This window comes from Falco rusticolus, chromosome 4 (genome assembly GCF_015220075.1).
Source record: "Falco rusticolus isolate bFalRus1 chromosome 4, bFalRus1.pri, whole genome shotgun sequence".
Lineage (NCBI taxonomy): Eukaryota > Metazoa > Chordata > Aves > Falconiformes > Falconidae > Falco > Falco rusticolus.
The window spans coordinates 49556484-49582912 of NC_051190.1; the positions used below are offsets into that span (position 1 = coordinate 49556484).

The 26429-nt window shown below is 46.2% G+C and overlaps 1 long non-coding RNA gene across 1 annotated transcript; it reads left to right on the top strand.

Annotated features, from left to right (window-relative positions):
• The first annotated feature begins 1388 nt into the window (after positions 1-1388).
• Positions 1389-26056, top strand: LOC119147432. Its single transcript, XR_005104029.1, has 3 exons — positions 1389-1474; positions 13017-13129; positions 25886-26056. It is a non-coding gene; the product is annotated as an uncharacterized LOC119147432 (long non-coding RNA).
• Positions 26057-26429: the final 373 nt, after the last annotated feature.

A 26429-nucleotide genomic window follows, 5' to 3' on the forward strand; every position in this document is an offset into this window, starting at 1 on the left:
CACACAAATCCCCTGCAGCAGGAGCGTTGGTGGTAAATCAGCAAGGCAGCGGGTAGCGAGCATCCTTCCCACCCTCCGGGAAGATGTAGGTGATGTGCTGGAGCAATGAGGTTTATGTCCTTCCCATAGATTTTAATGCCCATTGATCCAGTGCCTTTGCCTCAAGATGTTGTTTACTCCAGAGAAAAGCAAATAAAACCCTGCAAGTTGTGCTAAAAGGCCACTGTTCTGATTCAGAAGCAGTTTGCTCAAACATCACAGTGGTGTAAATGATGTTGCAAGATAGCCAACAGGCTCGTGAAGGGGTGGGTTTGATCTTTCCCATTATGAGCACTGAATACTTTGACTACCTACATGCACGACCAAACATTTATTGTTTTAGTTTTACTTTGTCCTTGGCCCAAATGGGATTCTGAGACCAAGTGTCCCACAGGTTAACAGGGAAGCACTGTGAAACGTTCTTGCCCCAAGGATGACTTTAAAGTGGCTGCTCTTCAAAACTATTTTCTCTCCTTGCACAAAGCAGACAACTGGTGTTGCTAGCCTGGTTCAAAAGCCTTCTTCCACTTCCCACCAGCAGCTCCTTCAAGCAGGATGCCAGGGAGACACTCCAGGGGATGCAGAGGAGTGGGAACCCACACCGTCAGCTTTCCTGCACTGGCATAGCATCCCCACCAACCACCCAAACAAACACCAGGAAGCTTGAACCAGCAACGTACAACCCTGGGCTTGGCCCAGCCTGGAAGCAGGGAGAGGAGCAGCTAACGGGGACCCCCTCACTGAAACAGCTGCAAAGGGAAGGGGTGTGGGGACAGGGAAGGAGGAGAAGGAGGGAGAGCACTAAACAGATGGCTGGGGGAAGAGATGGTGCAAGAGAAGGGAAGCAGACAGATGGAGGACACAGAGGAGTGGGGTGAATGACATAAGCAATTCTCTGCGCTTGTTCATATTTAATCAAGAATTTGCTGCTGCTGCTATTTGCATTTTGGCATTATTTGCTCTACAGCAGCGTCTAATCGGGCCCTGCCGGAGGCCAGGGCCCTGGGAGCTGTGCCAACACTCAGGGAGCTGGTCCTGCCTCCAAGAGCTATTGGCTCCAGCAGCCAGGCTGCCCTTCAACAGCTGGAATCAGGGCAAGGAAGAGAAATGCCTGGGCACCCGTCTGACACCAAGCACAAACCCAAAACATCTAGACCCACATTCAACCCTCGGGGAGCTGAGGCAGCAGCACAGCCACCTCAAGCACAACCTACACCGCCCCTCACACGGCAGAGCCGCCTCTGAGGGGAAAATGGCGGCGCCCCGGGGGGGGGGGGCGCTCCCTCACTGGCCAATCGGCTGCTGCAACCTGTTCACCCCAACCAATCACATCCAGCCCTACCTCACGGCGAGGCTATAAACGCTGGCTGGGCAGGCAGTCCCTCACAGTGGTGCCGGTGCGTTTTGCTGGCAGCTGTTATATCGGTTTTGGCAGGTAAGATGTAAAGGTTTAGTCTGAGTTACCTGGGTTTGTCAACTGAAAGCGTGTAAAGGCTCTTTCAGCCTCCTTTTCCTTGCCTCAGCTCATGTGCTTGTCTGTCAAGTTGCAGAGGTGAGGCTGTTGGGGGCTTGTCTAGGCCTCAGGGCCTTTATGTGAGGGCTTCATTCCCTGAGCAGGGCCAGGGCTGGTGGGGAGTTTCCCTCCTGCAGAGCCAGCCGCTCTCTGTGGCCACGGGGAAGCTGCTTGGCATTGTTATGAGGATGAAACTGAGGAGAGGGAGCCTCGGTGATCCCTGCCTTTCTGTGGCTAGTGCAGGCTGTGCTGTGATGGAGCAGCAGGCTGCTTTGCAGGTAGTTTCCTTCCAGCTCTTCCTGAGCATTTTGAGCATTGTATGTGCTGCTGAGAGCCTTGCTGTGCAGCTTCATCCTCAGGGCACCGAAGGGCTTTGTAGAGGAAGCAGTGGGTAAACTGAGGCACTGTGTGATTACTGCAAGGTGCCTCTAGTCACACAAGGGAGTATGAGAAGGGACCCCAGGTACCGGGATGACTGGCTTGTGCTGTGCAGGGAGTGTGCTTGGGGACAAAGAGTGTAGCACTGCAGAAGATGCGGGTGTTTTGCCCAACAAAGACTTTTTATTTTGAGTCAGAATTTTTTTAAGAGTCCCACATAAACCATATTGTCTTGCTACTTTGACATATCTCTAGCTGATTAGGCCAGTGCTAGGTAGAATAATAAGAATAATTGTTATTATTCGTTGTATCTAATGCAGCCTTATATCCTATGGGTTCTCAAAGCTTATAAGCAGAGAACAGTGCTAATTCTGTTCATCTCTGCCACCTGTGTCCTGCTTCTAAAGGCAGGGTCTAAAGTATGCTGTGTAAGACTGTAGATTTCTGGGTAAAACCAGCACAATAGCTTTAGCTGCTGTAGTGTCTTCTGCTGCAAATGGGAAACTGAGGCACAAAGTGGGTAATTGACCTTTGGGGAAATGAGTGGTAAAATGGAAGTTACTAGTCTAGTTTTGAATCTTAATGGAAGTTAATGTTGCAGAGTACTTTATCAAAAGGAACAACAGAAAATGAAAAAGTAGGAGGGAGGAGGTGGTCTAAGAAAGTAAAGAGGGAGAATAGACTTTCCAAAATGAAGCTCAGTCACAATGGTTTTTGCATAACAGTAGGTAAAAATGGCCCTCTCCTTCAAATATGTTTTAAAGCAATTGTTTAATTTCTGGGTGACTGAAAAACAAAAGCATCTGAAAACTGTGGTTTTCTCTTGCTCTGTTTTTTTAATCGTAATTATGAAACTGTGCCATTATATTGTGATGCAGAGCCTTTCAAGTAATGAGAAATTCAAGTGAAGTCTTGATTACCTCCCGTGAGAACACAATGTGATGGGGAGGACAGAGGAAGGGGGGGAGATACAGACAAGTTTTATAATAATAAAATAAAGAAAAAATTAATCATGGATCCATTAGTGTTAATACAAATGCTTTATGACTCACCTCAATCATTTTACATTATTTAATAACAGAAAGTCATTATTTCCTGGGAGAATTAGGATAAAGCCTGTTGGGGTGGGGGGGTTGCATGGCTTTTGTGTTTTTTAAAGTAACATGGTAACTGAAAATTTGGTTTTAGCTGTAGTTAGAGCAAGACAAGGTGAGGGCATGTTTTAACCCCTCACAGCTATTATCCTTCTTGAGCTTAGTGTGCTACAGGTGCTTGGGGAGGACACCAGCTGATGGGCTGTGAAGGTGATTGCCTGCTTCAGGGTGGCCCAAGAAAGGGGAGAGATGGTACCCATGGGAGTGGGAGAACACCTGAAAAGCCTCCCTGGCTCGGTCTTGCAACAGCTGAGCCCATTAGTTGGTTTTGGTAGTCCCTTGGGGTGGCATGCTGGCTTTGCAGAAGTAGGAGGGGCTTCAGCTGCTGATACTGTGCTGTCATGTTTGCTATGTGGTTGATGTAAGCAACAGGACATCTGGGGGCAGTGAGTGGCATAGACTGGCTCTGTGATCCAGACACCCAGGCACCTCTGCCAGACATGGACTTTTCCTCTGAAGTTGCTTAGTCTCTTTTTAAGTTGTCCTCGCATCTGTCTCCTGTACTTCAGTCTTTCTTGCTTTTTCTTTTTTTTTCTTTTTCCCCCCGGAGATGGTGCTACACTCATTAATGCTGTTCCTTTGAAAGTGGCTTTCAAAACTGTTGCAGTCTCCCTCTAGTCTGACATTATGAAAGGATCATCTTTTTATGGGAAAGGCATCCCCAGAATGAAGCAGGATGCCTTGTCCCCGACCAGGTGAATGGTTTGCAGCTGTACCACAGGAGTGCAGAGAAGCCTTCATCTGAGGTTGGCCAGGGGATCCTCCACTAATTTAAGTGGTCCATTGAGCTGGTGTATCATTGCTCTGGGAAAGTAGATATGTGGAATGATGAAGGAGCTGTAAGCAGGATATTAATAACCAGGACATTATCTGTATCCAGGCAGCTTTCCCTCAGCCTATGCCCAGTCTGTGCTGCCTGGCTGCACGATGACATGGGGATGTCTTCCCTTGCCACTGTGACTGTAGCTGAGCTCTGTGTGCTTGCAGGCTCCTCTGTGGGAGGTGAGTGAGTCGGCTCCTGGAAGTGGCCTTCTCTACGAAAAGGCTATGTGAGTTATAAATGGACAAGAGGTATCTCCCAGCATGGGAAGTGGAGCAGCACAAGGGTGCTCTCTACTGATTTAGCTTTTCAGGTTGGGTGAGTTTATCGGCTTCTGAACTGCAGAAGCTAATGGGAGTTGTGCTTGTGCTTGCTAGAAGGCAGGTTTTAAACCAGAAGGTTACATGCTACCTGTACACAACCCTGTGAATTGCAAGGTAAAGGGATTACATGCAGCTTAATCTGGAACTCTGGCTCTGTGAGCAATTAAACTCCAGTGATTCCACAATGATGAAAGTTCAGGCTGAAAGTGTTACATTCCTTGTGTTGCCATTTGTCCTTTTGTCAGTGAAAAGGAACTTGGATGTTACCTGCAGTTGAAGCCAGCCTCAGTGGAAATGTGCTGCATGGGAAGATGACAGTCATCTTTTGATAAAACTGCTGCTGAAGGGAACCTGTCGGGAGCCCCTGGGAGACAGGCTGCTCCAAGGTGCTGGGATAACCCCCTTATTAGCTGCTGAACTGTTGGCCCTCTGTCTCAGGGAGGTTACTTGGTTGACTGATGCTTGTGGTTTGGGTGCTCAGGGTCCAGATGGAGCCACCACTTCAATTTTCTGTGCCTCAGTCTCCCCATCTGTAAAAGGGGGATAATTAGTTTGATACAGATGTACTTTTATGTAAAAGCCATAGCATCTGATTGGAAAGCTTGCTTCTTGAAAACGTATCCTTCTGTGTGAAAAGTTTAAATCAAATACATTTTCTGCCAAAACCTGGTAAAATAGGATTTTGGTCTCATACTCACAGAATACTTTGTGAGTGTTGACTTAACAGCTTGATACCTTACTGTTGAAACTGAAGCTGGTTATATGATGAGCATTTTCCTGCTCCTTTAAGTACTGCAGTCATGGGTGCTTTATGTGCTCAGGCCAAGAACCAGTGTCTGCCTCAGAATGCTTACAGACAATAGGCAAAGGCAGAATTATTCCTCTCACCTCCATGAGGAGCTAGCTGAAGGACAGAGGCAAAGGTAATTTTCTGGGAAGCTAAACTACTGTGCCAGGGCCAGGGAACACACTGACTTCTGTGTGACTCAGTCCAGTATTTAAGAAAAATTCCATCCTTTCTATCTAGGGAGAGACCAGCTGCTTGATCAGCTGTGGGAAACATGACATGTAGCCATTTTGGTGAGAGCTGGGGAAGCTGGGAAAAGCTCCTGCCAGACTGAGGGCATCCTGAGGATGCCTTGCTAGTGTCTGTTTACCTGAGTGCTGTAATTGCTCCAGCTATTTGCTACACAAGGAGTTGAGAAAGTGACAGAGGCAAACAGGACACCCAATTTTCTGTGGAAAGTTAACTTTTCCAATTGCAGTTGAAAGCTTGGTTCTTTTGACCTAATTTCACACTCCAAGGGTTAACTGCTCTCTGTGGTATGGCAGGCCCTCCAGTGAGTGCAGCCAGACAATGCCATTTAAGTGAATATTCCTAGCCTACAGAAGTCCTGGAGATAGCTCCATCTTGCTCACAGTAGGTGTTACATTAGCTGCTCAAACCATATTCCAGTAAATTAGAGCTGGGCTGATTTAGACAATCACAGGGTCATTCTTTCCTCCAATTCCCAGTCTCACACAGAGATAACAGCAGCTGGGGGAAAGCAGGGAGGTGGACGAATAGCAGTTTGCTTGCTTATTAGGGGTTAGATGCAGTCTTGAGTCTGTGATTTGCAGAACAAGACTGATACCAGCAACAAAAGCCTCAAAGTTAAATGATGCAGTATTTGTTTCAGGTCTAATAAAGACACTTAAACAAATGCTGGGCACTTTTCTCCTCATAGGCAAGTCAATGCATTAAAATGCCTTTATAAACCATAATGAAACCTATGGTGAGCAGGAATTTAGGGGGGAAAGCTGGTCAGTCCACAGCTGGTCTGTGGTACACATGGGAAAGCATGGCCAGAGCTCTGGACTAGGTGTCAGGCCACCTAGTCAGTGGCGTGTGCTGGGTGACTCCAGACATTTGTATGACTCTTCGTATCTTCTAGCTATCATAAACCTTTGGCAGCTTTTCTGTATATCACCTAGTGCCAGAGGAACCTGATTTTTTAGTTTGGCCTGTGAATACAACAATAAAATGCTGTTATTGGAGTGAGTGATCTGACCTGCTTGTGTCAGCCAGCGAGTAAGCAAGAGATCGTATGACCCTTCTGCAGTCTTTTTATGTGATTCAGCTTATTCTTCAGTCAGAAATGTGTACTATGCTTTTTAGGAACTGGGTAAGCTCATATCAGAGCCGTGTTGTACCAAGGAGTTCTGCAGGTGTTTGGAGGCCTTTTTTGGCCCAGTTTAAGCCTTCAGTCCAACAAAACATTAAGCAAGTGCTTAAGCAGAAGAACCTGCCTTAGGATCTGTGACTGAATAGATTGCTTGAGGCTGAGCTGCCACAGCATCCTGCAGAATATGGAGAGGGGCTGATGCTGCTCCCCAGGGCAGCCAAGCCATGACCTCTTTTTTTTTTTTTCCTTTTCCCCACATTGTAATGTCCCTGGCAGTGTAAAGATGCAGCACAAATGCTCTGAAAAGCAGTGACTGCAGGTTTGCACCAGCTTCAAGGGATTAAGGAGTGGGAGGAAGCAGCAGAAGTTAGGAGTGAAGGTAATGCGTAAGTGCCTTTAATTTAAAAGGGAAAAGGCTGTTTGTTTAGCTCTGGAGCATCAGTTGCTGCTTACCTTGATGTTTTCAGCTCCAGTGTGGAACACTGTATTTTTGAAGGTGTGTCGAAGATGAGGAGCTGCTCTAAGCTTCAGCATACAAATAGAAAGGGCACCACAGAGAGAATTATTTATCTATCTATTCCCATTGCTCCCTTTAAAACTCACTGTAACGATGTTGCTATGACCCAGGGCTCTATAATATGTGCTTCAGGAAACGCAGATTGATATATAAATACCTGAGTTTATTACACTTGAAAGACCTTTTGAAAACTCAAAGGGAGAGAGAAATTGTGGTATCTAATCTACCGTCCCTGAGGGAGAAAATTAGCCCATGAGTACTGCTAAATGATGCAGCGGCATTTGGATGCTGAAGGAAGAGAGCATCATCTATGAAGTGGGTCAGCTCTGTCCTGGGGAGAGGACGAAGGCTAAGTGGGATTCAGCTCTGAAGCCCCAGTTCTCAGCGTGCTGCCCTCTCAGGATGACACAGGATCTCTTTAAATCCTGGTTGTGTCTATGTAGCCCTGTGCTGGGCTGCAGTCTGCAGTCCTCAGCTCTGATGTAGAATGCTGTGTGAGATCAGGCTAATGTGAACACAAGCCTTTGGGACCAGGTAGTGAAAGAGCAAAGGGACTGTGTCAGCCAGCACAGAATCCGATTAAGGTTTTCCTGGGAATACTGTAGAAACCCCCTCACCTCCCTGCCTGCCTGTGCCCTGGGCCTTTTCAAATGTTGAGGGTGGAAACCAAAGGTTTCTCACTGTTGACCCACACTGTTCTGTAGAAAGCATTTGATGCAACGAGTGTGCCGGTTCTCCTTAGCTGCCTGTTTTGCTGGTAATCATGGCTAGTCTGATAACTTCTAAATGCTAAATCATGTTCTATCCATGATTATAAAGGTGCTTGCTACAAGCTAGTTGTAAAGTTCTGAAGGAATCATTTTTGAGCGATGTTTAAATATGATGACAAACATGGTCATGTGGTTTGCTTCTGGGTAACTGGGGTTATCCAAGGGACTGGCTGGACTGTCAGGCCTCCTTCTCTGTTACTCTTCAAACTGCATGGCTGCTCATATGCATATAAAATCCTCCTGGTTTGAGCTGGTAGCATTTCATGCTATTTTAGCATAGTAGGGACCTGCGGTCTAGGGCATGGAGGACGAACAGCCATTGTTTTCAGACCTCCTGTGAAATCAGGACCTCTGACTTGCAAGTCTAGTCACTGCAGCTGCAGCAGTTAGCCAGTGGAAGGTCTTGTTCCCTGGGGCTTTGCACAGACATGGACCTCTAAATGTGACTGGATCTACAGTGGCAACGTTCCCCTCTGTGCTGATAGCTGAGCTCTGGTAACCCAATTGAAAAGCTCTGCTAATGGAAGCAGAGACTTCCAGTGGTTGGCATGGTCACAAGGGGATTCTCGGTGGCACAGCAGCATCGATTAGGGACCAGAGACCTTTTAGCAGAAGTTGGAAATACAGATGTAGCCAGAGCTGCATTAACTGATAAAAAAAGTGCTTCTTAACGTACTACATAATTAGTGTGAAACTCATTGCCACAGGAAGCCATTGAGGCCAGGCACTTAACAAGAGTCACCAAAGGGGTGGACACTGCTACAGATGGCAAAAATATGTAAAAATACATTAGCTAATGATAAATTTTACTGTGGGTTTATTAAACCACATGTTTAACCCAGTCTCTACTGGCAGAGTCCAGTATAGTACTTAATGTGAGGAGGAGAATGAGCAGACAGACATTGGTTCTGATGCAGTTTGGCAGCCTCTCCAAGGGGCAGTGTATTTGACAAGGATCCGATCCTTGTGCCTTTAGCTGGCTCAGCGTCATGGCTCTGTCACTGTGTCTCTTTCCTCTGTAGCAAAGAAATCTTCATAGTTGTGATCAATAAAAGTGGGAGCACAAATGTGAAACCAGTTTTCTTCCCCCTAAAGAGGAATGTATTTCCCAGATCATTACATTTTTGGTTCATGTGCTGAGGGTTTGTCTCCCTGGGAAGTTTTTACAGTAGATTGAATCTGATCGTTGAAAAACTCATCTGGAAAACAGGTTAGATGCAAGTATGAAATGCCTCCCTCTGTCCCTGTTTCCCTCTTCTCCCTCTCTGTACACCCAGTGAGGAAAAAGCTGATGGTAGAGTTAGCAGCTTTTAATTATCATTTACTGCCTAGGTGGAGTCTCAGGCCTATCTTTCTGCATTAATCTCAAGTGAATGGGTCTTAACTTCTCGTTTTCTGTTTGAAGTGAGTGGGTGGTGGAGACACATATTTTCCAAAAGTTGTGGTTTTCTCTCATGCCTCCTGAGCTTCCAGTTCAGTGTTGGAGGGATGATGAGCCTCCTTTTAATAGCTGGATTTCTCTTCATTCCTGCTTTGGTTATGGATTGAGAATCTGGTTTTACGTGTTCCTTCCTCTGTGCTTATCTTTCAAGACTGTAAAATATCTGTAGAGATTGGAGGGTTCCCATGTGGGAATATTACAGTACAATAAAGTTACTGCAGCAGAAGTGTTACTGGTGGGAGGAAAGAGGAGCTGTGTACTCTGAGCCCTCAGCTTTCAGCCCAGCATTTGCAATTGCAGAATTTATTTTCTCCTGTGCAGATGCTTCCAGCTATAGCAAGGGCTCCATTTCGCCTACTGACCTTTTGTCCCTGCGATCCTGAGAAGTTTGGTATCCCTGTTTAATGGCACTACAGGCAGCTAATGCTAGTGTTGGTGTGTTGCATTGCCCCCAGAGCCCTTGCTTTTCTGGGCAATAGGGTTGCTCATTGCCCTGCCCAGCTGGTCTTTCTGTGTAGTCAGCAAGTAGCAATGGTGGCAGCTCTGCTGTGTGGCCAGCTTCCCATTAGGAAATGGGATGGGATCACAGTCTCATTTCACCTCTTGATGACTGTGAACCTGGGCTGATTCTGGATGTGACCTGGAAGAAGGCTTTTCTGTACTTCAGCCCTCACTAGCAGGCAGTCTTCAACAACCTTTCATATTAATATACTCAGTAACAGATACACCCATATGATTTAGATAAAGGCTATAATTCATATTTAAAACAGAGGCTGTAACCTGGGTGTTAACTGAATCCAAGAGGTTCCTGTGCATGTTAAACTGATCCTGCCCTTTACAGGAACTCTATCACAGGCACATAATGCAAAATGCAGACAGTGGACTTGCTGCTGTTAGTGTGCATACTGGGGTCACCCTGATGCAATGAGCTGAATTGCTCAGGTGATGACTGGGGGTTTTCTAGTTGTCAGTGCAAACAATATGGTGAGCAGAGATGAATGTGTGAACAAGAAGCTGTTTAACTCCTCTGGCGGTGATGGAACCTTGTGAAGGCAGTGATTAAGAGGAATGGGTGGTTCAGCTAAATGTAGATATTACTCCTGTAGGTGCATCTCAAATGTCCCACATCTTTGCTCACTTTCACCTAGGAAAAGTTACTGCTAAAAATTGCAGTGATTAAATTTGTGCCTGAAGATACAAATCAGGACTTCCAAGAGCTAGGAGATACTAGACACCTAAACAGGAGATGGTAGTGGCATGTTGAGATCCCAGTGTGGCCTTACCAGTATAGTATAGGTGCCAGCAGTAGTATGGACATTAGTGCATGCTCTGAAGGTAAATGTGCCCTGGCAGGAGGAAACCTCCTTGACTGGGTTGTGCGTGCTGATCTATGTTCCTAAAGCCAAAGTCTGTCATGCATCTCTGTAGGGGTCTACATGGAATGGTGTATGTGTGTGTGTAGAAGATTGTCCTGCCCAAAGGGTGCAGTGGGGCAAAGATGAAGCTTTGATGGCCTGAGCATCAGGGAGGAAGTGAAATCAGGCCTTGCAGGAAGCTGTTGAAAGCTGCCTGTACACAAAGCCAGGCCCAGCCTGCACCAAAATGCTTTGTAGGAGTGCTGGAGGATGGTTAGAGTTAACATGTGAAAGCTGCCCTGTCAGTGCCTGCTTTTATTCCCCACACTGCAAACACTTGTTCTGGTTATAAATGGATACATGAAGAATTTATTTCTTTTGCTGTTTCTGGGGTTTGTATTCCCCTGCTTAAGTTTAAGAGCACAGAGGGATATCAGTCTTTCTTTGTGTTCTGCTGTCCATCTCCTTCCTGTGCTCTTTTTCTTTCCCTCCTACAGCAAAGCCATTTTCTCTCCCACATACTTTTGCAAGAGCAAAAAGTCTGCTTCACTTCACAGACATTTTGATGTGGGGGGAATGGACTTTATATTAAAAGAGTGAACAGAGAGTAAAATAACAAGCAGAGAGAAAAAGGGCAGGTTTTGCAGAGCTGATGTACTCCCATCGGTTCACCTTCAGAGCAATTATGCCATGTAAATCTCCCTTCTGCAGGAAAAGCCAAGGAGAGCCAAAAACAGCACCAGTCATTTCAGCTTTGTCCCCTGCATGGAGAAGTAGCCTTAGTATTAGCACAGCTTGGCTGTGGGCCAGATGCCTGTGCATGGAAACATATTTAAACTATTGAATAAGCAGGGTATAAACAAGAATTTTCAAAGTTTGGTGTTTTTTGCAACTCCAGGCAATGTGAATTAGTCTACAGTTATTAAGTTCCCATCTGGTGGCTTCTTTATGAAGGAATGATATTTGCATGTTTCCAGCAGAGAAAAGCTGGTTTTAGCTCAGATAAAATGGAACATTTTGCGATGGTATGGGACATAACAGATGATGCTGTTTTTAGCAACTGGGATTGTAGGTTTCACCAGCTGCCCTTTAACAAAAAATTATTTAAGGGGAGCCAGTGTTTTTCCTAGTACCCTGAACACCCATTGACTTGGAAGACTTTGGTCAGAGGAAATGATGGCATCTCACAAAGAAATCGCCTATCCTGTAATCTTCTGGTTGTGTTTACCCTCAGGGCATTTTTTTTTCTTTTAATTTCAGCAAGGTGCAGGGCTGGTGTAGCCATAGGTTACCAAAATGCAAATGGCCTGATTATCTTCTTTCTTGTTAAGAGAGTGGTTAGCAGGAAAGATTTGCAGCTGCTGCACTGCATTGCTGCTGTGGGGATTGTTAATGTTCCAAAACACACAAGGCGGGAGCCACATGGATTAACCTAGAAGGAAGCCAGTGCCTGGCTTGTTTTGAAATACCCTCTTCCACCACTGCAAACTGAATGTGGTTCTGGAACCAGACACAGCTTTCTAAACCAGCCTGTTCAGGCAGGCACTGCCAGCTTAGAAACCATAAATACAGCTTGGGCAACAACTGAACCACACCACTGCTCAGACACCAGTTGCTTTCCCACCCAAACAGCTGCTCTGCTATCACAGCCAAGACTAAGGGGGAAGGTAACGCCCCAGTGAAGCTGCAGCTTAGGGTCTGTAGCAGGAGGCTGTAACCAGGCTCAGAGCAACACCATCACCCTCCCCACCCTTAGCTAGGCTTAGCAAATGCAGTGTAATTAAGGGGGGAGAAGGCATGGTATTTTGCACACAGGCAGTGAAGAGTCCTAGCTTCAGCAGTGGACACTGCTATCTGAACATGTTTGCACACCCCGTTTCAAGCAGAGCAGCCTAGGTATAACAGCTTCAGTATAGCACTATACTCTTTAAGAGTGTCATTTTTTTCTTATAGTAAGTTGAGCTATTTGGAGTCTCCTGATAGCAGAATGTTTTAGAAGACAGCAAGTCTTGTTATTCCCAGAGAAGATTGCTGGCCTGCCTCCAAGTCTTATAAGATCATTGGGGTGTTGCCAGGTTTGAATAGGGATGCTGTAATGGGATTTGAGGGAAAATTTGTCTTCACCATGCTCCTGCTGTCCTCTTTTGTGGAAAGGAAAAGCACAGCTCCTGGTAGGTTTGAGGCTTTTGCCACTGGTGGTAGTGTCCAAGAGAGCTTATGTCTGAGAATTCCCTTGGCTCCTTTCTTTTGCTCCTGTCTGAAAAATAAGGTCAATTCCTTCCTACAGCACTAAGAAGCCTTGATCTGGCTCTGTGTGCAGTGTTGTAGCCTCCACCTTTCTCCAGGACCCTCCTGTGCAGCTGAGCACCAGGCTGGATATTAGCTCAGCTGGTGGTACCTGGTCCTGGAGTGAGAACGCTGCTGTCCAGGGCTGCAAATACATGCATGGCTGCAAGCTGAAACAGCAAAAGGAGTCAGATCTCTGCAACATACCTCTGAGGGCAATTCAGTTAAACTTTTTTCCTTCTTGCCTCTTCCAAGGTTTTCTTTTCATGGATAAACACATGAAGCAACAAGTCTGCAGTTCTGAATGGACCAGGAGCTGCCCTTGCCAGAGATACGAATACCCAGACAGCAATCAAGGGCTCAGCCAGGTATGTGTGACCTAGACCATGTGGGTTGCCTCCTTCCAGGTTCTGACAATGGAGAGTCCTGAGCCACTGAGCTGATTTCATTTTTAACCACAACCCAGCAGAACCCATGCTTTGCTTGAGGCTGGCTGGGCTGCTCTGCAGATGATCTTGCAATGTTATGACAGTCCAGAGAGCCATTATTCTGAGCGCTTGCCAATCACCAGACTGCTGCCAGTCTGTGTCAAATGAAGCATCCCAGGCCCTGTCACATTAAATCCAGCAGCTCTTTCATTTAGAGCAGAGCAGTTTGTTTGTGTTCCCTCCCCTCCTTTTGGGATGCCACACTCAGTCATCTCGGGTTTGGTCTGCCTGTGTGGAGCCTGTAACCACAGCAAAGCTCAGTGCCCCTTAAATGGCCCCTTGTCCTCAGGCAAGCAATACTGTTGAGTGTTTTGTTATGATACAGTTTTGGAAAGAGATGGGTGTAAATAAGGGGGAAGGCATGGAATACTGGTATGGCTGAGAGCATGGTTCTAGATCAGTCCTCATCTGTCATTCACACCAGTTCAAGGGCAGGGTGTCTCAGCCTGATGAATCACACACCTGCTGTGTTCTGTTGTAAATGAGAATAAAAGATGCACAGTACTGTCACATACGTTTGCACCAGTCAAGGCTGTCCAGCACCTCTGTGCCTCAGTTTTCCAATCTTGCAAACAGGAGAGTTGAGGAGTAGCCCAGTCCCTGGAAAGGGGAGGATCAAGCCATGTGGCTTGCTGCAGCCATATGGAGAATGGAAATGAGAACAGTGGGTTGTGTGGCTTCAGATGAGGATCCAGAGCTTGCTCACTTTTTCTGCAAGCATTAGAGAACAGAGCTGAATTTTTCCAAGACAGTATTGTAGGTGAGCAGGTCCCCTCACTGTTTCTCCCAAGCAGCTCCTGCCCTCTGCAACTTTGTGGCACACCACCAAGCATGACAGTGCTGCAGCAGTCATGTGGAAGGAGTGGGAGTGCTCTTGGAGCATGGGTTTCTCAACTGTGCTGCTGCTTGGGCAGAGGTGACTCCAACAGGAGAACTGTCCAATTCATGCTGGGGCTGCAAGTGGAGGGTGCAGAGAAAAGTCTGTACAGAATGGAGAAAAGGGAAAAATGATGATGAGCTGGCTGGAGATATGATTACAAGGAGGAACCAGGATTCTGCGCACAATATTCCTTTTTCATCAGTTCAATATTCCCCTGTCCCTGCAGGAAGGCCCTTTGAATCAAGTCTCTCTGTGTAAAGGCTGTGAAGACTGGTCAGCTTCTGCTGCCTTCTTAGCTTGGGAGAACAGGAAAAAGAAGAGTTGGTGTTTTGTGGGTTTTTTTTTTCATTTATAAAGCATCTGCAGTAAGAGGTGGTTTGTTTCTTGTCATTGCTTGCTTTGGTGTTTAATTCGTCTCCTGCAGGATTTGAATTCAGATATTATGATGGGTTTTTTCCTTTACAAGAATTAAAATCAAATGCACAGTTAAAAGACAGAATTCCAGGGCTTCCAATAATTTGACCAAATTAAGTCTGCAAGCCAAATTAACTGAGTTTCCTTATGACTGTTGTCACTTTGCATGCTGGCTGTACATTCCTGATTCATTACAAAAAATATTTTCCTTACCTTTCTTGCAAGGGGGCCCCAAGCTGATTAAAAGCAAAAGAAGTTTTAGCTGTGGTCGTCTTCCCTTTGAAGACTAGCTTTTATCTGTGGCTGATTGTTTCACAAGATAGTTTCTGGTTATTTCATGCCTATTGTGCAAATTCATGGGGAGAGTTTCCCTATGGATGAATGGAGATCCCTTCAAGGAAGAAGGATGCGTACTGCTTTTAAGGACTGTCTTTTAACAAACCTTACACAAATCCCCATTTGAGGTGTCACTTCCATAACTATGTCTCTTTAAGAAAGTGTAATGATAAATCTGGCTTCATTATCCATCATACCTAACAATCAGCCCAGTGACATCCTTTCCTCTCATTACACAGAATAGAGATTGACTCATTGGGTGACTCTGCTTTCAGTTGAAACCACATACAGTAACTGGAAACCCAGGGAGACTCTGCAGTCTCCATGGAGACAGCACACTTACAACTTAATGTGATCAACAGATGCTGCAATAATCTTGAAAGATGGAGAAAATGTTTCAAACAGTGTTGTTCATGGTGGTTCAGTGGATGTTCAAATTTGCTCTGTTATGACTGGGCTCTGTGTAAACACACACTCTTTTCAAAACACAGACTTGTGTATTGAGGGAGAAATCTCTCATGGGCATAAAGCAACTAGGAAGTGGGCCACTGCTTTTCTGTTCTCAGCATCTGCCCTTAGGGAGGTCACCTTAACTTTCTTTTCTATCCCAGTTTATCTGTAAAATGGGACAGTGCTAGTCACCCGTTAATGGCTAACAGCATCTTTTATGCTCTGGGGTAGATGACTAATGAGATGAAACTAGTAGGATTCTGATGAATGAGTCTATAATCTCAGTGAATTGAATAGGGATCTCCCTCTGTGCTGTATGACCTAATGTTGTAGCTGACGTCAAGGTTTCCAGAGCAGATTTATACTTCTGTTTCATTTTCCTGTGAAACCTCTAATGAGTGATCATTTCCCACTGAATCTTATAAGCTGTTGTAAAGAAATGACCTGCTTTCTGCCTTCCCTGCTCTGATACTGGTGTAGCCCCCATTACTGTCACATCTGGACCCCTGGCATCAGTCTTGGGGTATGGAGATGCAGTCCTGAAATAGAAGGAAGGGCATGCAGATGCTAGTCCTGCATCAGAAAAAATCCTGGAGCGTAACTATTAGAAAGGATGTTCCAGATGCAGGGGCTGGCTCAACCTTCATTTTGCTGATTGCTGCTGGGAAGGTATAAATTCATGCCATACTTGTTGCTTATTCTTTCCCTAAGCATCCTCTGCTGGCCACTCTTGGAGATAGGCTGCTTGGCTGGAGGGACACTTGCTCTGAATTCCTGTTCTGCTCTTAAAATCTAGTGGCTGTGGAGGGATTTTTTTGTGTTTTCCCTTTTCATTGGGTTTTTCATGAGGGAGGATTAATCTTTGATAATACAGTAGCATTTAGAGCTGTGCTAGGTGCTTTACAGACATAGGGGGAGATGTAATTACCAGCTTGGAAACTGTGAGAGCTGTCTGTAGAGGAAAGACGACCTAGACCAGTTTTATAGGGAAGAGACTTATCGGCTGTGGCAGGACTGCCCTCAGAGGCAAAGGAGGCTGGTCAGGGTGTCTGTCTGTACCTCTGCTGCTGCAGCTCACAGCTCGGTGCCTTTGCTGATGTACTTTCTGACATCAGGGAGCGCTCAGGTAGTCCCTTCTGCTGGCAGAGTTGTGTAGCTGAAACTGCAGATGGGCAACAGTTGGTGACTTCATCTACACAGCTACTGGAAATCACCTGGCAGAGCCTTCAGCAGAGGAAGATGCAGTGCTACCCCCCAGCTGCCATTCTTTCCTCCCATCTGGGGCCAGCCTTCCTTGCTTGCCAGACTTTTACTCAGCCTGGTTATTAGGCCGGACTCTGCCCTCGATAAAAGGTGCTTAGCCTTACGAACTCTTCCCCTCCCATGCACCTGGGGATTGAGCTTTCCAGGTAGAAAACATCTGTTGACACTTTCGGGGCATCCACCCTTGGAGAGATCCTCACCCATGCAGTGATCCTCACCCATGCAGTCCAAGTCAACAGACTCCCCATCCAGTAGCTGGTTTCCATGTCACTGTACATGTACATGCAAGGAACTGTAACCCATAAATATCAGTAAGGATTATTGATCAGGGTCTCTCTCCAAATAATGACAGGAATGTATCTCCTTTCAAAAAGTACAGAATATCTAATTCTATGAAACGAATTCCTCGATGAAGTCCCAAATGGGCCCATAAGATCAGCCTGATTATTTTTTGAAGCCTTGGTTGCTCTGAGTAAGGCTGGAAATTGAATTAGCTTGGAGAGACACAGCCCTGGCCAATCACTCAGGGAAGCTGAAGGACAGCTTATTGATTTTCATGTTTCAAAAAAAAATTAAATGATATCCCTTTTTGTTATTTAAAATGCTGCTTAAGCAATTTAGTAATGTGATGTTGGAGGCCCAGTTCCAGGCTCTGAATCGGATGAAGGAGGGGGAGATATTTCCCTTGACAAGAGAGCTAGGTGGAAGAAAGATTTAGTGTAATTGCCTTCCCTTCCAAATAATTGATGATGCCAAAAGAATGGCTATATTTTGCCGGCTTCCTTTCCTGCATACCATTTATTAAAGATATAGTAATTAATTATGTAAATAGTTGATTTATAATCAACAACACTGGTAGTTAATTGATTTTTTATGTGTGAATTTATATGGTAGGAAAATACTGATAAGGTGATTATAGTGGCCTGCCAAGCTGCAGCACCTACGGGGAGAGGAGGAGGTGGTCCAGTGAGTCTCAGCTGATGGATTTTTTGGTCCTTTCATTGGGAATTTAACCCTTCTCCATCCCCAAAATGAAACTGGTATTAAAAGGATCCCATCTGTCCAGAACAGAGACTCCTTTCTCCAGGGATGTAGAAGGAAAGCATCTTCCAGGAGCTGCTGTCTCTCTGAGTTGGAAATTGGCTCTGCTCAGCTGCTTCAGAAGGGGCTGGGTAGAGAGTGCCAGCCATTTCCCAACCCTCTGCAGTGCTTCTTGGATTAAACTGTAGTGTATGATTTCTCTCCCCCACTGACCCACCCCTTCCCTTTCTATTGTTTCAGGCAAATCTTTCAGAAACAGCTCTTAATCAAATGAATGTGCGGTTATAAATAAAATACCTTCTCCCCTTTTCCCCTTCTCCCCTCCAACCTCAAATCTTGAACCTTTGCCCAGGCAGAAGAATGGGAAATGCTTCAGAATGCAAGTGGTGGCTCTAAGGTGGCGTTTTGTGCTATGCCTGTGTTTCCAAGGGCCTCATCCGATACAGAGGATGGCTTGATGACATCTGGGTGGTCTTTTTTTCTCCCTCCACGCTGAAGGGTAGGTTTGTGACCTGAGTCTCCTTAAGTTTATGTAAATGCTATTAAGGCTCTTTTCACCCACAATCCAGGTGGCATGTGCTTTTGGCTGAGGCTGAAAACGCTCTTCTAGCCTAGTGGCTGCCAGTAGTGGGGGAAAAGCTCTCTCTTTCTCCCTCTCCAATTCTCTGCAGTGCTACTGGGTTTAGGATCTTGAGCTCATGTAAAAGCCGCCTGTTGTCCTTGCTGGATAAGAGGCTTGTGCATCGAGCCTAGCCTCTGCCTTGTATGCCACAGGTGACTTGGGAACTTAGGTGGAATGTAAATCCGTCCTGTGCTGCCTTAAGTTCCTTGACCTTCAGCTAAGACCTGAGCTGCTGCTTCTCTGTGATGAGTCGATGCTATTAATTGGAAATCCAATTTTGGAGGATGGCCAGGCTAATGCTGAGCCAGCATCACTGGGCTCTGCAGGCAGGATATAGGACATGCCTTGGTCTATTTGTAGCTGGGGAAAGTCAGCTCATTCTGTCTTATTGCAGGGAAAAGTGGGGTAAGTAGGTCCCAGTTCCTACCTCACCTGTCTGTCACCTTACATGGGTTTACTTTTTCCTATTACTAGCTTGGTGCAAGATGAACTGCACAACAGAATTGCTAAGCAAAGACTTTTTTTTACCTGACCCCTGCCAGCACACAGGGCAAAATGGCATCAGTCCTCTGCAAGGAATCCCATCAAGGTCCCTCCAGTGTTGGTGGAGAGCAGTCATTGAGTGCCCTTCCACCCTAAACATGGACCTTAGGGCAAGTTCATTTGCCTTCAGAGGGGCTGATCCTGTCCCTTCAGGGGGACTGATCCTGATTGCAGAGGGAGCCATGATTCAGAGCACTGTGGCAAACTGCTTGATGTGATGGCGTATGTGGAGTGTTCACTGCTCATGTGTGTGGCATGTGAAATCATGACACTCCTGCATCCCAGACAGGGGATTCTTCAGTGTATCCTCAAAATGTAAAACAGTTGGAGAGGTCTCTTTCAGAGGAGCCTGTTGTTTACTCCTCAGGTGATGTAGCATAAGACATGCAGACCCTGGTGAACAGCTTCTCCAGTCCCAAAAGCCATGCTTAGCAGAGACCTTGCAGTCAGAAAAGCAGCTTTTATTGACATCTGAGTTGAAAGCTGATTGACACCATGTGTCAAACAGCAAAGAGCAGAAGGTGAGCAACAGGACAAACTTCTCTGAGAGGGGTCTCCTCTGGCTAGTGCTTGACAGCAATCCCCAAATTTGTGATCCATCCAGCATTCCTGTCTCTTTATCCCAGGGTTTAAGCATAGTGCAGAAAAAGAAAAAGAAAGGGCAGGCTGCAGATGGTGATACAGATGGGAAGCAGACAATACTGAGAAGGCAAAGTTGGACAAAGTTTGGCGTGGAGGGCAGGGCTGAATACCAGGCATGGACACAAGGCTGGTGATGCAGACGTGCATTGCTGCCTCCTGTGGGATATTTTATGTAAATCCTCTGCCCTCCCTTTCTTCTGCCTAGGTTGGATGATCTCAGGGGTACACTTCTTGTGGGTTTGTGCATACCTCATGATGTGGAGGGATAGGAAAACACTGTAATGGTCTAAGAGGTAGTGGGAGACTGTCCCAATGGACGTTTCTTGGCTCAGACACAGTGCAGTCATGTATCACAGCATCGGCAATCAGCACTGAGTTGTGAGAGTGGCTGACAAGGGCTGCGCTAAGCCAGAGCTGATCAATTCGAATCTGATTAATACTAACTGTTTATAAAGTGTGTCAGACCCAAACGTGTATCCAATATTAATTAATCCTCTGAACTGTCCAGGAAAGTAGGGAGGAAAGGAAATATTGTGTCTATTTTAAAATAAAGGAAACAATTGGGAGTAATTTATTAGGTGGCGCTTGGAGCGTGTGGGTTATTTCTACTTCTCCATTTGTCTTGGACATTTATAGAGAGGCTTGGTGGGCAGGGCCCAACTTTCAAACCCAGCACTGGGAGGCAGTGGGTGTCTGCACATTTGGGCTCCACTCCAGGAGATGCGGAATGACTGATTCATTGCAAGTCCCGGTTGAATTGTTAAGGAATTCCTGGCTACTGGGGCTGCATTCAGAGAGGCGAGATGTCCCTGGCAGGAGACTGCCTGTTCCCTGCAGGTGCTTTTTTCTGGCCAACAGGCATGACAGGCCACTGTGGGTGAATTCAGGGCCACAGAGGAGTGAGAAGGCTGCCAATACAAGACCAAGCTCTCTGCAGCACTAGGGAAGCCAGTGACAAGAGTTGGAGCTGTCCCTTCAGACACTAAAGCCAAGTAGAATGGTTTGGAGGTGAGGGAATCCAGCTCAGTTTGGTCTGTGCCCCTTGAAGAGCTCAGTGTGTTATCAACACAGGTTGAAAAGACCCTCTCTGCTCCAAAGGCTGTTGCCTTGTGCACAGCCTCTCTACTTCTTTATCGTTGTCTTATCTCCCATTTTGGTCACATCACTGAGGTGGCAGATGAAACTTGAAAATCTGGGCCTTAGATTTAATTTCTACCAGGGTTTTGATTGATGCAGTAAAGCCAGTGGGACCCCTTGGGTGCAAGCACAGCTCTGCAAGTCCCATGCAGGGCATCGTGGTGTGTCCTGCCAGCAAAGAGCTTCCAGATCCTGCAGGTGGGAACAATAAGTTTTTCAGCTGCTTTTGCTAAACGCACCTGAGTTCCAGGGCCCTCATTTGGTCTGTGTGTAGCCCCAGTGCATTGATGTGGATGGAAATCTATGTCAAAACAACAGCACTTTAAACAGCCCAGCTGAATCCTTGGGAATCCTTCCAGAGCCTGGGCCAGACCCTCTGCTGCTTGTGACAGCCATGTGAATAAACAGAATACTTTCTTCTCCATGTTGGGGAATCCAGGGCCTTTCACAAACACTAGAATTTGCATAAACCACTTAAAACTCACATAAATAAATTTAGACAGCCAGGTCTTGCAGGAGCCAAATGAAATCATAAAGCTCTAGGTTTTAATTAGTCTCACCCTCGCTATATCAAATGATCATCATTGCTCATGTCAAACAGGTGCTTATTCTGGGATATTAAAAAAAAAGTCTGAGTCCTCTGACAGGGCTGCAGGGTATAAAGGTGGAGAAGGGAGATGAACAGCCATTTGGGCCTGAATGGTTCCTGGGCTGTGGTTTCTCTGGCACAGGGCTTGCTTGGGGTTTTCTAGCACAGATGCACCAGTTTCCCTCCCTGTTTCACCTAGGGGTGGTGGGGACAGGGCAGAGAACTCTAGGGAAGGACTTGCACCCCCTGCTATCCCAGTTTCATGTGCGCTCCCAAGGAGCAGCAGGGTTGGGGGCATCTCAGTGCCTGGGGCAGACCTGGCCTGGAACTGTGTGGCAGGTCCCAAGCCAGCCCCAACTGAGGGCAGCATGAGGCAGCCTAATGTCCCCTTCAGATGCCAGCAGCCACTTGGTGTTTGCCAGATGAAGCTTGTGGGTTTTTTCCTCCTTGCCATTCATGCAAGCACAGGTGGTAGACACAGAGCTGTTGTTAAGGGTTATTAAAGATTGAATTATTTTTTTTGCTGTCCCTTTGATGCCTTAATAGACACATCCAGATGTGATAAGGTCAAATTTAAATTTAATCAGTTTTGTTAAAATTTTAATTCCTGGGTGATGGGTAAACACACCAGAGTGTTAGGAGGGTGTTGGCAGTGGCGGCGTGGGGTTCTAGGGCTTTCCAGGAAATCCTGGGCATGGAACCTTTCTTGATCAAGAAATTCCTATAAAACACTAGAAAATTCGGAGAAGGTACTGGGAAAATTCCCAGCTGGGAAATCCTTGAGCTTCTAGATCCAGGAATTCCTGGAAAGCACCAGAAAATTCCAGTGTATCTTCCACAGCACAGCATCAGATCTTGCCCTAAGACAGGTCTGAAGAAGAGCACATTGTCAAAGATTGATGCATCCTGCCCTCAGCTCTGCAGCTGCCTTGTGCTGTTCCTCATTTGGGTGGTGAAGGCAGGGTTGTTTCAAGAAGGGACCTCGCAGAAATCCAGGTGCCTGGTGTTGGTAATCCGTTTTGAAGGATTAGCCCTGATTTTTGCTTGCCTCAGTTCTTTTGCTTGGTAAAGAGAAGTCATAGCGTGGGAGGATGATGGTAGGTTTTTTTGAAGTGCTGCTTAGTCATTTGGTCACAGTGACAACTTCTGGGTTTATAAATGTCACTGAAATGGTGGGGTGGGCAGGACTTGGCAGCCAGACTTCAAATGAGGTGAGAATGACTTAAACAGCAGTATGATGCTCCAAAACATCTCTCACTCTCTCGTTTCCTACCTGTAAGCAGAGCAAGCTTTGCTGCAGAACTGTGCCCTGTGCTGCTATTTGGGTACTACGGTTGTGTGGCTGTTGCAGGGTTTATACCTCTCATTTATTTGATGAGTTTGGCTGTTTTTCTTCAACACTTATATCTGGAGTCAAGTGAATGCATCAACCTCAGCTTTCTGTTTTGTTATGCTTGTTCTTTTCTCAGTTTTTGCTTTACTGGCCATTCCTGTTGAGTCCCTCAGGGCAGAAGATGGTGCATAGAGGTTTGCTGTGTGTAAGACACAGAGGAGGGAGGCAAGGTGGCCCCTGCTTTGTCAAGGGCAGCTCGAGACAGGAGCACCTCTCGTTAGGCTTTGGTTACTGTTATGTTAGCTGGTATTTAAACAAACATGTAATTGTGGAAATGCCTGCTGTCTGTGCCTTAATGCAAACAGCACTATGAGAGCAACAGCTTATTAGAACTTGTTTGCATTAGGGATATTTGCAGCAGGTTAGCCACTGTGTGTCATGCTGCTGGAGTGTGCTAATAGGGGAGCATCCGACTGCAGCTGAGGTGGCTCCAGAGACCTGGGGACTTAGGGAGTGGTCCAGCTGTGGCTGGTGCAGGGTGCCCAGTGTCTTCACTTGCCCACAGTATTTCATTGCTAGCTCGCTTCCTGGCATGGTTTTGGCTAGTCCAGATACCACTGTCCCAGATGACACATGGGCAGGGTATAGGGACTCATCCCAGTAGGCACTGGCTGCAGCAGTGATAAGGGCTTTTGGGGAGAGAGAGGAAGAGTTCAGCTTTATGACAACTAGCTAAACCGTGCTATTTACCCTTAGGCAAAAGACCAATCTGTGGACTGTTTGTTTTGCTGTGCTAAAGTGCCCATGCTGTGGGGAAGAGCTGCCAAGCATAGGCCAGCACTTGGTGGACTGGGCTGTAGCAACTCAGGGCTAATCCACTGCATTTGCCTTGGTGCAGAGGTGATGAACTCAGCTGCATCTCACCTCCACAGAGCCCAGCGATGGGGCTAAGCCCCAGTGTAAACAGTATGGGTCTGGATTTAAGAACAGACTTGGCTTTTACTTGACTGTCAGTGTAGACACATCCTTAGTGTTTTCATTGCTGGGGGAAACAAACCCTTTGGCGTGTGCTTCCCTTCACACCCTGTGCGGATCCAGCTGTCTCTGCTTTCTTTCTGCTCACAAGCAGATGGCGGAGTGAGAGAGGAGATGCCTCAGGTGAGTTGGGCTGGGAGCCACATGGAGACACAAGTGTGAAGAGACAAATCCTTGCGTTGTCAAAATATTGGGATGTCTAGTTAAACCAGAACAGAAGGGATTGCAAAAGCCACCAGCTCCCCTGGTAACAGCAGACAGGTCCAAGTGTAGGCTGGGAGCTGGGGGAGCATGCAAAGGTGGGGGTTAGTGCCGAGCTGCAGGTGTTATAGGTGGGCTGTGCGCCCTGAAAGCACCCTTTGCACTGCAAACAATAACAGGAGCGTTTAAATGCCATAAAGCTCATCTTATCAGGAAGATGGTTTGTACTGAAAGCAGTTGCTGCACACAGTTCCTTTGATGGGTCTCAGCAGATAGCACCAATTATAAAATTATTAACAAACGAATGTGCTCCTTCGCTCCAATTAAATGATAAGAGCCAAAGCAAAGGGGCAGATTTTTATCATTATCAGATTACAGGCCCATATTGTGCTGATAATAAAGCAGGCACTTTCTAATATGCTACCTCAAATATGGCCCCTTAGATTATTGTTTGGCTGGAGAAGAAATAAAAAGAACTTTGCAAAAGTAGTAACAATGCTGGAAGTGTCTTTATCACAGGCCGTTCTAGGGAGCATAACAAAAGGGGCACAAAATGATTCAGGCTGATGACAATGAGAATAATAAGAACATCAGAAGCGGGGAGGGTGCCCACACAGCAGAGCACTCGGCCAGAACAACCTCGAGTCTGTTAAAGAGAGAAAGCCTTTAGAGGGAGTTCACTTCAATCAGGGAGGCAGTCTTCTGCAGCCCCTGGAAAAGTGGAAAGAGCCACAGGAAGAAAGGAGTATTAAAAGATCTTCTGGGGGTGGAGGGAGTGTTTCTCTCCTATCTCTCTTTCCCCTAGGAAGTTGGGTAGCATTTGGGCTGTGGCTATAGATGAAAAGTCCCTCTTCCACTGGCTGAAATCTGATGTTTCAGAGGTGATCAAATGTAATTAGGCAGTGTAGTACTCATTCAGCAGTCATGTGGTATGTTGAAGGAGGAGAACACCAACTGCATGGAAATGGAGACAGACTTAAGTTTCCCCTTCCTGACCCTGAAGCAGTCATACCGAGAAGCCTGAAAGCTGATTTTTATTTTCCTTTCTGCAGGTGAAAGACAGCAGTTTAAGGAAAAGAGTCCTACTCTGTATTTGACTCTCTGCCTTGCTATGTGTTAGGTTGTTAGGCTGGTAAAATATGTAGAGGATGGGATTCCCTTCCTGTACTGGCATAAATCAGAAGTCACTCTAGCTGTGCTGATTTATACAAGCTGAGGATTTGGCTTAACAGAATTATAACAGCATAAAGCTGGTGAGGAGGAAAGGTCAAGCCTGCCATATCTGTCTCAAAGCATGGTGATATCAGCCATGAAATTGTGATCATGACTGATCAGGGAACCTTGTCATTAAGTGATTAATTATTATTAATTGTTATTTATAACTGTAGCACCAGGGAGCCCTTGTCACATCTATGTTAAGTTCTCTTGAACCTGGATTCACTCCAAGTTTTCCAAATTCCTTGAGTTTGCAAAGCAGAGCTGCTGATCTGGTTGGAACAGGTCTTGGGGTTTAATACTCCCAGGACCTGCAATTCTCAAAGGAAAAGTGCTATCCTGTGTGCATTTCGGGGGGTGGGGATGTGTGTCCTGAAAGGAGGCCAGCAAAGTAGAGCTGGAAAATAATAATGCTGTGAAAATGGTGAGCTACAGTTAGACTTCTGCTTAACTCAGGGACAGTTGGTTGTGTGTGTATGTGGCTACAGGCTCAAGTGCTTCTAATTACCCATCACTAATGATCAGATCAAATTATCTCAGAGGGCTAATTCCAGTGATTTTTGCTCTCATTTCCACTGATGTAAATCACAACTCTGCTGTTAGCAGAGCTGGGCTGGATTTACACCCAGCATAACAGAGTTTGGAAAGCATCTGCGCTGAATTCCTGCCAGTTCTTTTCTGAGTCTGCCTGCAGAGACTCCAGAACTGAGTGACATTGGCTTTCCTAGGCATCAAAGGGCCACTTGAAAGGCTAATTAATGTTATCTCTGTGCCAGATGAAGGAGGTAAAGGACTGTTTTCTTGTCCTAATGCAGCACCAACATGTGCAGTTTTACAGCCCCGGCCTGTTGGCTGCTGATTCTGCTTTCGTTACCTGTTATTTACAACCCTGCACACAAAAAGGTCTTATTTATTTGTATGGTTTTTCTTCCCAGGAAGATCTTCAGCTGTGAGCTGAGTCAGCAGGATCTCTAGTCAAATGGTGAGCCTCTTTCCCTGCAAGACATTGAAACCCTGTGATGTTTAGCCTGACGGGAGAGAACTCTTTGCTTTCACTGTGCCACATCACTCTGTTTTGCCTCCCATCTTTCCCTGCAAGCAGGAAGCGGCCCTCTTGAATACAATTTCTATTGAAAGCAAATGGTGTCTATGTCTGATTAGTTCTGGCTTGAGGCTGTATCAACAAGCTCACTGTTGGTCCTGCATTTGCAGCCTGGAATATTTTAGGGCACTTAAGTCTGACAGATTCATGTTTATTACATTAAACCATTTTATCATTGACTGGCCAAAGTGTTATGCTCCCAGCTGGAAAGAGGCAGTGAAGGAAAAAAAAGGCAGCTATACTACTGGCCCAAGTGCCAACAAAAAGGCCAAATCCTGCAGCCTTTAAGACAGTGCCTCAGAAGGCCTGATTCTGCTTTTGTTCAGGGCCTGATCCAGCCTCTGCTGTAGTAAGTGCCAAAGCTGTGGTAGGAGAAG